General features: G+C 40.5%; 10 non-coding genes across 10 annotated transcripts; all 10 read left to right on the plus strand.

The window, feature by feature from the left end:
* The first annotated feature begins 108 nt into the window (after positions 1 to 108).
* On the plus strand, positions 109 to 181 carry trnar-ucg (transfer RNA arginine (anticodon UCG)). Its single transcript has one exon. It is a non-coding gene; the product is annotated as a tRNA-Arg (tRNA).
* A 404-nt stretch (positions 182 to 585) lies between these two features.
* On the plus strand, positions 586 to 658 carry trnaq-uug (transfer RNA glutamine (anticodon UUG)). The gene has a single exon. It is a non-coding gene; the product is annotated as a tRNA-Gln (tRNA).
* An 863-nt stretch (positions 659 to 1,521) lies between these two features.
* On the plus strand, positions 1,522 to 1,594 carry trnaq-uug (transfer RNA glutamine (anticodon UUG)). Its single transcript has one exon. It is a non-coding gene; the product is annotated as a tRNA-Gln (tRNA).
* Positions 1,595 to 2,458: 864 nt separating this feature from the next.
* trnar-ucg (transfer RNA arginine (anticodon UCG)) lies at positions 2,459 to 2,531 on the plus strand. Its single transcript has one exon. It is a non-coding gene; the product is annotated as a tRNA-Arg (tRNA).
* A 1,349-nt stretch (positions 2,532 to 3,880) lies between these two features.
* trnar-ucg (transfer RNA arginine (anticodon UCG)) lies at positions 3,881 to 3,953 on the plus strand. Its single transcript has one exon. It is a non-coding gene; the product is annotated as a tRNA-Arg (tRNA).
* Positions 3,954 to 5,265: 1,312 nt separating this feature from the next.
* Positions 5,266 to 5,338, plus strand: trnaq-uug (transfer RNA glutamine (anticodon UUG)). The gene has a single exon. It is a non-coding gene; the product is annotated as a tRNA-Gln (tRNA).
* Positions 5,339 to 6,202: 864 nt separating this feature from the next.
* Positions 6,203 to 6,275, plus strand: trnar-ucg (transfer RNA arginine (anticodon UCG)). The gene has a single exon. It is a non-coding gene; the product is annotated as a tRNA-Arg (tRNA).
* Positions 6,276 to 7,624: 1,349 nt separating this feature from the next.
* On the plus strand, positions 7,625 to 7,697 carry trnar-ucg (transfer RNA arginine (anticodon UCG)). Its single transcript has one exon. It is a non-coding gene; the product is annotated as a tRNA-Arg (tRNA).
* A 1,312-nt stretch (positions 7,698 to 9,009) lies between these two features.
* trnar-ucg (transfer RNA arginine (anticodon UCG)) lies at positions 9,010 to 9,082 on the plus strand. The gene has a single exon. It is a non-coding gene; the product is annotated as a tRNA-Arg (tRNA).
* Positions 9,083 to 11,852: 2,770 nt separating this feature from the next.
* Positions 11,853 to 11,925, plus strand: trnar-ucg (transfer RNA arginine (anticodon UCG)). Its single transcript has one exon. It is a non-coding gene; the product is annotated as a tRNA-Arg (tRNA).
* The last annotated feature ends 438 nt before the right edge of the window (positions 11,926 to 12,363 follow it).

Consider the following 12,363-nt stretch of genomic DNA (forward strand, 5'->3'; position numbering starts at 1 on the left):
TCCATTTTGACTCCTCTCAAGTTGTTGAAGATGCCTAATTAAGAAATGGTGTCATCGTAATAGGAAACAAGCTCTCTCAAAATGTTTGTGGTTTATTCCGGAACAAGAGACCACGTGGCCTAATGGATAAGGCGTCTGACTTCGGATCAGAAGATTAAGGGTTCGAGTCACTTCGTGGTTGTCATCAGTGTGATAGATCTTGATTGCAGTTGAAAGGCCAAAAGGTTTTTGGAAACAAACCATCTCAAAGTGTTTATTTGAACTTGATGGATTGCGACTCCAGTAAAGCTGTCTAAAATGCTTGATGGAAAAAAGTTGTTCACATGTTGTAGGAAACAGTCTGTCTCAAAGTGTGTGTGGTTCGATCAGCAAGAAGTGAAAACATGTTGTTATGGATAAGGCGTCTGACTTATGGTGAAAAGATTGAGAGTACCTTCCTGGTTGTCCACATTAACGTGTACCTGTCTCTGAACATGATCCATTTGGACTCCTCTCAAGCTGTTGAAGATGCCTAATTAAGAAATGGTGTCATCGTAATAGGAAACAAGTTCTCTCAAAATGTTTGTGGTTTATTCCAGAAGGAGAGACCAAGTGGCCTAATGGATAAGGCGTCTGACTTTGGATCAGAAGATTAAGGGTTCGAGTCCCTTCGTGGTTGTCATCAGTTCGATGTTACTTGATAGATCTTTATTGCTGTTGAAAAGCCAAAAGGTTTTTCAAAACAAGCCATCTCAAAGCTGTCTAAAATGCTTGATGGAAAAAAGTTGTTCACATGTTGTAGGACACAGTCTGTCTCAAAGTGTGTGTGGTTCGATCAGCAAGAAGTGAAAACATGTTGTTATGGATAAGGCGTCTGACTTATGGTGAATAGATTGAGAGTACCTTCCTGGTTGTCCACATTAACGTGTACCTGTCTCTGAACATGATCCATTTGGACTCCTCTCAAGCTGTTGAAGATGCCTAATTAAGAAATGGTGTAATCGTAATAAGAAAAAAGTTCTCTCAAAATGTTTGTGGTTTATTCTTGAACAAGAGACCACGTGGCCTAATGGATAAGGCGTCTGACTTCGGATCAGAAGATTAAGGGTGCGAGTCCCTTTGTGGTTGTCATCAGTGTGATATTACTTGATAGATCTTGATTGCGGTTGAAAGGCCAAAAGGTTTTTGGAAACAAACCATCTCAAAGTGTTTATCTGAACTTGATGGATTGCGACTCCAGTAAAGCTGTCTAAAATGCTTGATGGAAAAAAGTTGTTCACATGTTGTAGGACACAGTCTGTCTCAAAGTGTGTGTGGTTCGATCAGCAAGAAGTGAAAACATGTTGTTATGGATAAGGCGTCTGACTTATGGTGAATAGATTGAGAGTACCTTCCTGGTTTTCCACATTAACGTGTACCTGTCTCTGAACATGATCCATTTGGACTCCTCTCAAGCTGTTGAAGATGCCTAATTAAGAAATGGTGTCATCGTAATAGGAAACAAGTTCTCTCAAAATGTTTGTGGTTTATTCCAGAAGGAGAGACCAAGTGGCCTAATGGATAAGGCGTCTGACTTTGGATCAGAAGATTAAGGGTTCGAGTCCCTTCGTGGTTGTCATCAGTTCGATGTTACTTGATAGATCTTTATTGCTGTTGAAAAGCCAAAAGGTTTTTCAAAACAAGCCATCTCAAAGCTGTCTAAAATGCTTGATGGAAAAAAGTTGTTCACATGTTGTAGGACACAGTCTGTCTCAAAGTGTGTGTGGTTCGATCAGCAAGAAGTGAAAACATGTTGTTATGGATAAGGCGTCTGACTTATGGTGAATAGATTGAGAGTACCTTCCTGGTTGTCCACATTAACGTGTACCTGTCTCTGAACATGATCCATTTGGACTCCTCTCAAGCTGTTGAAGATGCCTAATTAAGAAATGGTGTAATCGTAATAAGAAAAAAGTTATCTCAAAATGTTTGTGGTTTATTCTTGAACAAGAGACCACGTGGCCTAATGGAAAAGGCGTCTGACTTCGGATCAGAAGATTAAGGGTGCGAGTCCCTTTGTGGTTGTCATCAGTGTGATATTACTTGATAGATCTTGATTGCGGTTGAAAGGCGAAAAGGTTTTTGGAAACAAACCATCTCAAAGTGTTTATCTGAACTTGATGGATTGCGACTCCAGTAAAGCTGTCTAAAATGCTTGATGGAAAAAAGTTGTTCACATGTTGTAGGACACAGTCTGTCTCAAAGTGTGTGTGGTTCGATCAGCAAGAAGTGAAAACATGTTGTTATGGATAAGGCGTCTGACTTATGGTGAATAGATTGAGAGTACCTTCCTGGTTGTCCACATTAACGTGTACCTGTCTCTGAACATGATCCATTTGGACTCCTCTCAAGCTGTTGAAGATGCCTAATTAAGAAATGGTGTCATCGTAATAGGAAACAAGCTCCCCTCAAAATGTTTGTGGTTTAGTCCAGAAGGAGAGACCACGTGGCCTAATGGATAAGGCGTCTGACTTCGGATCAGAAGATTAGGGGTTCGAGTCCCTTCGTGGTTGTCATCAATTCGATGTTACTTGATAGATCTCTATTGCTGTTGAAAAGCCAAAAGGTTTTCCAAACAAGCCATCTCAAAGCTGTCTAAAATGCTTGATGGAAAAAAGTTGTTCACATGTTGTAGGAAACAGTCTGTCTCAAAGTGTGTGTGGTTCGATCAGCAAGAAGTGAAAACATGTTGTTATGGATAAGGCGTCTGACTTATGGTGAAAAGATTGAGAGTACCTTCCTGGTTGTCCACATTAACGTGTACCTGTCTCTGAACATGATCCATTTGGACTCCTCTCAAGCTTTTGAAGATGCCTAATTAAGAAATGGTGTCATCGTAATAGGAAACAAGCTCTCTCAAAATGTTTGTGGTTTATTCTGGAACAAGAGACCACGTGGCCTAATGGATAAGGCGTCTGACTTCGGATCAGAAGATTAAGGGTGCGAGTCCCTTTGTTGTTGTCATCAGTGTGATATTACTTGATAGATCTTGATTGCGGTTGAAAGGCCAAAAGGTTTTTGGAAACAAACCATCTCAAAGTGTTTATCTGAACTTGATAGATTGCGACTCCAGTAAAGCTGTCTAAAATGCTTGATGGAAAAAAGTTATTCACATGTTGTAGGAAACAGTCTGTCTCAAAGTGTGTGTGGTTCGATCAGCAAGAAGTGAAAACATGTTGTTATGGATAAGGCGTCTGACTTATGGTGAAAAGATTGAGAGTACCTTCCTGGTTGTCCACATTAACGTGTACCTGTCTCTGAACATGATCCATTTTGACTCCTCTCAAGCTGTTGAAGATGCCTAATTAAGAAATGGTGTCATCGTAATAGGAAACAATTTCTCACAAAATGTTTGTGGTTTATTCTGGAACAAGAGACCACGTGGCCTAATGGATAAGGCGTCTGACTTCGGATCAGAAGATTAAGGGTGCGAGTCCCTTTGTTGTTGTCATCAGTGTGATATTACTTGATAGATCTTGATTGCGGTTGAAAGGCCAAAAGGTTTTTGGAAACAAACCATCTCAAAGTGTTTATCTGAACTTGATGGATTGCGACTCCAGTAAAGCTGTCTAAAATGCTTGATGGAAAAAAGTTTCTCACATGTTGTAGGACACAGTCTGTCTCAAAGTGTTTGTGGTTCGATCAGCAAGAAAGGAAAACATGTTGTTATGGATAAGGCGTCTGACTTATGGTGAATAGATTGAGAGTACCTCCCTGGTTGTCCACATTAACGTGTACCTGTCTCTGAACATGATCCATTTGGACTCCTCTCAAGCTGTTGAAGATGCCTAATTAAGAAATGGTGTCATCGTAAAAGGAAAGAAGCTCTCTCAAAATGTTTGTGGTTTATTCCAGAAGGAGAGACCACGTGGCCTAATGGATAAGGCGTCTGACTTCGGATCAGAAGATTAAGGGTTCGAGTCCCTTCGTGGTTGTCATCAGTTCGATGTTACTTGATAGATCTTTATTGCTGTTGAAAAGCCAAAAGGTTTTTCCAAACAAGCCATCTCAAAGCTGTCTAAAATGCTTGATGGAAAAAAGTTGTTCACATGTTGTAGGACACAGTCTGTCTCAAAGTGTGTGTGGTTCGGTCAGCAAGAAGTGAAAACATGTTGTTATGGATAAGGCGTCTGACTTATGGTGAATAGATTGAGAGTACCTTCCTGGTTGTCCACATTAACGTGTACCTGTCTCTGAACATGATCCATTTGGACTCCTCTCAAGCTTTTGAAGATGCCTAATTAAGAAATGGTGTCATCGTAAAAGGAAAGAAGCTCTCTCAAAATGTTTGTGGTTTATTCCGGAAGGAGAGACCACCTGGCCTAATGGATAAGGCGTCTGACTTTGGATCAGAAGATTACGGGTTCGAGTCCCTTCGTGGTTGTCATCAGTTCGATGTTACTTGATAGATCTTTATTGCTGTTGAAAAGCCAAAAGGTTTTTCAAAACAAGCCATCTCAAAGCTGTCTAAAATGCTTGATGGAAAAAAGTTGTTCACATGTTGTAGGACACAGTCTGTCTCAAAGTGTGTGTGGTTCGATCAGCAAGAAGTGAAAACATGTTGTTATGGATAAGGCGTCTGACTTATGGTGAATAGATTGAGAGTACCTTCCTGGTTGTCCACATTAACGTGTACCTGTCTCTGAACATGATCCATTTGGACTCCTCTCAAGCTGTTGAAGATGCCTAATTAAGAAATGGTGTAATCGTAATAAGAAAAAAGTTCTCTCAAAATGTTTGTGGTTTATTCTTGAACAAGAGACCACGTGGCCTAATGGATAAGGCGTCTGACTTCGGATCAGAAGATTAAGGGTGCGAGTCCCTTTGTGGTTGTCATCAGTGTGATATTACTTGATAGATCTTGATTGCGGTTGAAAGGCCAAAAGGTTTTTGGAAACAAACCATCTCAAAGTGTTTATCTGAACTTGATGGATTGCGACTCCAGTAAAGCTGTCTAAAATGCTTGATGGAAAAAAGTTGTTCACATGTTGTAGGACACAGTCTGTCTCAAAGTGTGTGTGGTTCGATCAGCAAGAAGTGAAAACATGTTGTTATGGATAAGGCGTCTGACTTATGGTGAATAGATTGAGAGTACCTTCCTGGTTGTCCACATTAACGTGTACCTGTCTCTGAACATGATCCATTTGGACTCCTCTCAAGCTGTTGAAGATGCCTAATTAAGAAATGGTGTCATCGTAATAGGAAACAAGTTCTCTCAAAATGTTTGTGGTTTATTCCAGAAGGAGAGACCAAGTGGCCTAATGGATAAGGCGTCTGACTTTGGATCAGAAGATTAAGGGTTCGAGTCCCTTCGTGGTTGTCATCAGTTCGATGTTACTTGATAGATCTTTATTGCTGTTGAAAAGCCAAAAGGTTTTTCAAAACAAGCCATCTCAAAGCTGTCTAAAATGCTTGATGGAAAAAAGTTGTTCACATGTTGTAGGACACAGTCTGTCTCAAAGTGTGTGTGGTTCGATCAGCAAGAAGTGAAAACATGTTGTTATGGATAAGGCGTCTGACTTATGGTGAATAGATTGAGAGTACCTTCCTGGTTGTCCACATTAACGTGTACCTGTCTCTGAACATGATCCATTTGGACTCCTCTCAAGCTGTTGAAGATGCCTAATTAAGAAATGGTGTAATCGTAATAAGAAAAAAGTTATCTCAAAATGTTTGTGGTTTATTCTTGAACAAGAGACCACGTGGCCTAATGGAAAAGGCGTCTGACTTCGGATCAGAAGATTAAGGGTGCGAGTCCCTTTGTGGTTGTCATCAGTGTGATATTACTTGATAGATCTTGATTGCGGTTGAAAGGCGAAAAGGTTTTTGGAAACAAACCATCTCAAAGTGTTTATCTGAACTTGATGGATTGCGACTCCAGTAAAGCTGTCTAAAATGCTTGATGGAAAAAAGTTGTTCACATGTTGTAGGACACAGTCTGTCTCAAAGTGTGTGTGGTTCGATCAGCAAGAAGTGAAAACATGTTGTTATGGATAAGGCGTCTGACTTATGGTGAATAGATTGAGAGTACCTTCCTGGTTGTCCACATTAACGTGTACCTGTCTCTGAACATGATCCATTTGGACTCCTCTCAAGCTGTTGAAGATGCCTAATTAAGAAATGGTGTCATCGTAATAGGAAACAAGCTCCCCTCAAAATGTTTGTGGTTTAGTCCAGAAGGAGAGACCACGTGGCCTAATGGATAAGGCGTCTGACTTCGGATCAGAAGATTAGGGGTTCGAGTCCCTTCGTGGTTGTCATCAATTCGATGTTACTTGATAGATCTCTATTGCTGTTGAAAAGCCAAAAGGTTTTCCAAACAAGCCATCTCAAAGCTGTCTAAAATGCTTGATGGAAAAAAGTTGTTCACATGTTGTAGGAAACAGTCTGTCTCAAAGTGTGTGTGGTTCGATCAGCAAGAAGTGAAAACATGTTGTTATGGATAAGGCGTCTGACTTATGGTGAAAAGATTGAGAGTACCTTCCTGGTTGTCCACATTAACGTGTACCTGTCTCTGAACATGATCCATTTGGACTCCTCTCAAGCTTTTGAAGATGCCTAATTAAGAAATGGTGTCATCGTAATAGGAAACAAGCTCTCTCAAAATGTTTGTGGTTTATTCTGGAACAAGAGACCACGTGGCCTAATGGATAAGGCGTCTGACTTCGGATCAGAAGATTAAGGGTGCGAGTCCCTTTGTTGTTGTCATCAGTGTGATATTACTTGATAGATCTTGATTGCGGTTGAAAGGCCAAAAGGTTTTTGGAAACAAACCATCTCAAAGTGTTTATCTGAACTTGATAGATTGCGACTCCAGTAAAGCTGTCTAAAATGCTTGATGGAAAAAAGTTATTCACATGTTGTAGGAAACAGTCTGTCTCAAAGTGTGTGTGGTTCGATCAGCAAGAAGTGAAAACATGTTGTTATGGATAAGGCGTCTGACTTATGGTGAAAAGATTGAGAGTACCTTCCTGGTTGTCCACATTAACGTGTACCTGTCTCTGAACATGATCCATTTTGACTCCTCTCAAGCTGTTGAAGATGCCTAATTAAGAAATGGTGTCATCGTAATAGGAAACAATTTCTCACAAAATGTTTGTGGTTTATTCTGGAACAAGAGACCACGTGGCCTAATGGATAAGGCGTCTGACTTCGGATCAGAAGATTAAGGGTGCGAGTCCCTTTGTTGTTGTCATCAGTGTGATATTACTTGATAGATCTTGATTGCGGTTGAAAGGCCAAAAGGTTTTTGGAAACAAACCATCTCAAAGTGTTTATCTGAACTTGATGGATTGCGACTCCAGTAAAGCTGTCTAAAATGCTTGATGGAAAAAAGTTTCTCACATGTTGTAGGACACAGTCTGTCTCAAAGTGTTTGTGGTTCGATCAGCAAGAAAGGAAAACATGTTGTTATGGATAAGGCGTCTGACTTATGGTGAATAGATTGAGAGTACCTCCCTGGTTGTCCACATTAACGTGTACCTGTCTCTGAACATGATCCATTTGGACTCCTCTCAAGCTGTTGAAGATGCCTAATTAAGAAATGGTGTCATCGTAAAAGGAAAGAAGCTCTCTCAAAATGTTTGTGGTTTATTCCAGAAGGAGAGACCACGTGGCCTAATGGATAAGGCGTCTGACTTCGGATCAGAAGATTAAGGGTTCGAGTCCCTTCGTGGTTGTCATCAGTTCGATGTTACTTGATAGATCTTTATTGCTGTTGAAAAGCCAAAAGGTTTTTCCAAACAAGCCATCTCAAAGCTGTCTAAAATGCTTGATGGAAAAAAGTTGTTCACATGTTGTAGGACACAGTCTGTCTCAAAGTGTGTGTGGTTCGGTCAGCAAGAAGTGAAAACATGTTGTTATGGATAAGGCGTCTGACTTATGGTGAATAGATTGAGAGTACCTTCCTGGTTGTCCACATTAACGTGTACCTGTCTCTGAACATGATCCATTTGGACTCCTCTCAAGCTTTTGAAGATGCCTAATTAAGAAATGGTGTCATCGTAAAAGGAAAGAAGCTCTCTCAAAATGTTTGTGGTTTATTCCGGAAGGAGAGACCACCTGGCCTAATGGATAAGGCGTCTGACTTTGGATCAGAAGATTACGGGTTCGAGTCCCTTCGTGGTTGTCATCAGTTCGATGTTACTTGATGGATCTTTATTGCTGTTGAAAAGCCAAAAGGTTTTTCCAAACAAACCATCTCAAAGCTGTCTAAAATGCTTGATGGAAAAAAGTTGTTCACATGTTGTAGGAAACAGTCTGTCTCAAAGTGTGTGTGGTTCGATCAGCAAGAAGTGAAAACATGTTGTTATGGATAAGGCGTCTGACTTATGGTGAAAAGATTGAGAGTTCCTTCCTGGTTGTCCACTGCAACGTCTACCTGTCTTTGAACATGATCCATTTTGACTCCTCTCAAGCTGTTGAAGATGCCTAATTAAGAAATGGTGTCATCGTAATAGGAAACAATTTCTCACAAAATGTTTGTGGTTTATTCTGGAACAAGAGACCACGTGGCCTAATGGATAAGGCGTCTGACTTCGGATCAGAAGATTAAGGGTGCGAGTCCCTTTGTTGTTGTCATCAGTGTGATATTACTTGATAGATCTTGATTGCGGTTGAAAGGCCAAAAGGTTTTTGGAAACAAACCATCTCAAAGTGTTTATCTGAACTTGATGGATTGCGACTCCAGTAAAGCTGTCTAAAATGCTTGATGGAAAAAAGTTTCTCACATGTTGTAGGACACAGTCTGTCTCAAAGTGTTTGTGGTTCGATCAGCAAGAAAGGAAAACATGTTGTTATGGATAAGGCGTCTGACTTATGGTGAATAGATTGAGAGTACCTCCCTGGTTGTCCACATTAACGTGTACCTGTCTCTGAACATGATCCATTTGGACTCCTCTCAAGCTGTTGAAGATGCCTAATTAAGAAATGGTGTCATCGTAAAAGGAAAGAAGCTCTCTCAAAATGTTTGTGGTTTATTCCAGAAGGAGAGACCACGTGGCCTAATGGATAAGGCGTCTGACTTCGGATCAGAAGATTAAGGGTTCGAGTCCCTTCGTGGTTGTCATCAGTTCGATGTTACTTGATAGATCTTTATTGCTGTTGAAAAGCCAAAAGGTTTTTCCAAACAAGCCATCTCAAAGCTGTCTAAAATGCTTGATGGAAAAAAGTTGTTCACATGTTGTAGGACACAGTCTGTCTCAAAGTGTGTGTGGTTCGGTCAGCAAGAAGTGAAAACATGTTGTTATGGATAAGGCGTCTGACTTATGGTGAATAGATTGAGAGTACCTTCCTGGTTGTCCACATTAACGTGTACCTGTCTCTGAACATGATCCATTTCGACTCCTCTCAAGCTTTTGAAGATGCCTAATTAAGAAATGGTGTCATCGTAAAAGGAAAGAAGCTCTCTCAAAATGTTTGTGGTTTATTCCGGAAGGAGAGACCACCTGGCCTAATGGATAAGGCGTCTGACTTTGGATCAGAAGATTACGGGTTCGAGTCCCTTCGTGGTTGTCATCAGTTCGATGTTACTTGATGGATCTTTATTGCTGTTGAAAAGCCAAAAGGTTTTTCCAAACAAACCATCTCAAAGCTGTCTAAAATGCTTGATGGAAAAAAGTTGTTCACATGTTGTAGGAAACAGTCTGTCTCAAAGTGTGTGTGGTTCGATCAGCAAGAAGTGAAAACATGTTGTTATGGATAAGGCGTCTGACTTATGGTGAAAAGATTGAGAGTTCCTTCCTGGTTGTCCACTGCAACGTCTACCTGTCTTTGAACATGATCCATTTTGACTCCTCTCAAGCTGTTGAAGATGCCTAATTAAGAAATGGTGTCATCGTAATAGGAAACAATTTCTCACAAAATGTTTGTGGTTTATTCTGGAACAAGAGACCACGTGGCCAAATGGATAAGGCGTCTGACTTCGGATCAGAAGATTAAGGGTGCGAGTCCCTTTGTTGTTGTCATCAGTGTGATATTACTTGATAGATCTTGATTGCGGTTGAAAGGCCTAAAGGTTTTTGGAAACAAACCATCTCAAAGTGTTTATCTGAACTTGATAGATTGCGACTCCAGTAAAGCTGTCTAAAATGCTTGATGGAAAAAAGTTATTCACATGTTGTAGGAAACAGTCTGTCTCAAAGTGTGTGTGGTTCGATCAGCAAGAAGTGAAAACATGTTGTTATGGATAAGGCGTCTGACTTATGGTGAAAAGATTGAGAGTACCTTCCTGGTTGTCCACATTAACGTGTACCTGTCTCTGAACATGATCCATTTTGACTCCTCTCAAGCTGTTGAAGATGCCTAATTAAGAAATGGTGTCATCGTAATAGGAAACAATTTCTCACAAAATGTTTGTGGTTTATTCTGGAACAAGAGGCCACGTGGCCTAATGGATAAGGCGTCTGACTTCGGATCAGAAGATTAAGGGTGCGAGTCCCTTTGTTGTTGTCATCAGTGTGATATTACTTGATAGATCTTGATTGCGGTTGAAAGGCCTAAAGGTTTTTGGAAACAAACCATCTCAAAGTGTTTATCTGAACTTGATAGATTGCGACTCCAGTAAAGCTGTCTAAAATGCTTGATGGAAAAAAGTTATTCACATGTTGTAGGAAACAGTCTGTCTCAAAGTGTGTGTGGTTCGATCAGCAAGAAGTGAAAACATGTTGTTATGGATAAGGCGTCTGACTTATGGTGAAAAGATTGAGAGTACCTTCCTGGTTGTCCACATTAACGTGTACCTGTCTCTGAACATGATCCATTTTGACTCCTCTCAAGCTGTTGAAGATGCCTAATTAAGAAATGGTGTCATCGTAATAGGAAACAATTTCTCACAAAATGTTTGTGGTTTATTCTGGAACAAGAGACCACGTGGCCTAATGGATAAGGCGTCTGACTTCGGATCAGAAGATTAAGGGTGCGAGTCCCTTTGTTGTTGTCATCAGTGTGATATTACTTGATAGATCTTGATTGCGGTTGAAAGGCCTAAAGGTTTTTGGAAACAAACCATCTCAAAGTGTTTATCTGAACTTGATAGATTGCGACTCCAGTAAAGCTTTCTAAAATGCTTGATGGAAAAAAGTTATTCACATGTTGTAGGAAACAGTCTGTCTCAAAGTGTGTGTGGTTCGATCAGCAAGAAGTGAAAACATTTTATGGATAAGGCGTCTGACTTATGGTGAAAAGATTGAGAGTACCTTCCTGGTTGTCCACATTAACGTGTACCTGTCTCTGAACATGATCCATTTTGACTCCTCTCAAGCTGTTGAAGATGCCTAATTAAGAAATGGTGTCATCGTAATAGGAAACAATTTCTCACAAAATGTTTGTGGTTTATTCTGGAACAAGAGACCACGTGGCCTAATGGATAAGGCGTCTGACTTCGGATCAGAAGATTAAGGGTGCGAGTCCCTTTGTTGTTGTCATCAGTGTGATATTACTTGATAGATCTTGATTGCGGTTGAAAGGCCAAAAGGTTTTTGGAAACAAACCATCTCAAAGTGTTTATCTGAACTTGATGGATTGCGACTCCAGTAAAGCTGTCTAAAATGCTTGATGGAAAAAAGTTTCTCACATGTTGTAGGACACAGTCTGTCTCAAAGTGTTTGTGGTTCGATCAGCAAGAAAGGAAAACATGTTGTTATGGATAAGGCGTCTGACTTATGGTGAATAGATTGAGAGTACCTCCCTGGTTGTCCACATTAACGTGTACCTGTCTCTGAACATGATCCATTTGGACTCCTCTCAAGCTGTTGAAGATGCCTAATTAAGAAATGGTGTCATCGTTAAAGGAAAGAAGCTCTCTCAAAATGTTTGTGGTTTATTCCAGAAGGAGAGACCACGTGGCCTAATGGATAAGGCGTCTGACTTCGGATCAGAAGATTAAGGGTTCGAGTCCCTTCGTGGTTGTCATCAGTTCGATGTTACTTGATAGATCTTTATTGCTGTTGAAAAGCCAAAAGGTTTTTCCAAACAAGCCATCTCAAAGCTGTCTAAAATGCTTGATGGAAAAAAGTTGTTCACATGTTGTAGGACACAGTCTGTCTCAAAGTGTGTGTGGTTCGGTCAGCAAGAAGTGAAAACATGTTGTTATGGATAAGGCGTCTGACTTATGGTGAATAGATTGAGAGTACCTTCCTGGTTGTCCACATTAACGTGTACCTGTCTCTGAACATGATCCATTTGGACTCCTCTCAAGCTTTTGAAGATGCCTAATTAAGAAATGGTGTCATCGTAAAAGGAAAGAAGCTCTCTCAAAATGTTTGTGGTTTATTCCGGAAGGAGAGACCACCTGGCCTAATGGATTAGGCGTCTGACTTTGGATCAGAAGATTACGGGTTCGAGTCC

This window comes from Hypomesus nipponensis, chromosome 15 (genome assembly GCF_054491055.1).
Source record: "Hypomesus nipponensis isolate SF chromosome 15, ASM5449105v1, whole genome shotgun sequence".
Taxonomy (NCBI): Eukaryota; Metazoa; Chordata; class Actinopteri; order Osmeriformes; family Osmeridae; genus Hypomesus; species Hypomesus nipponensis.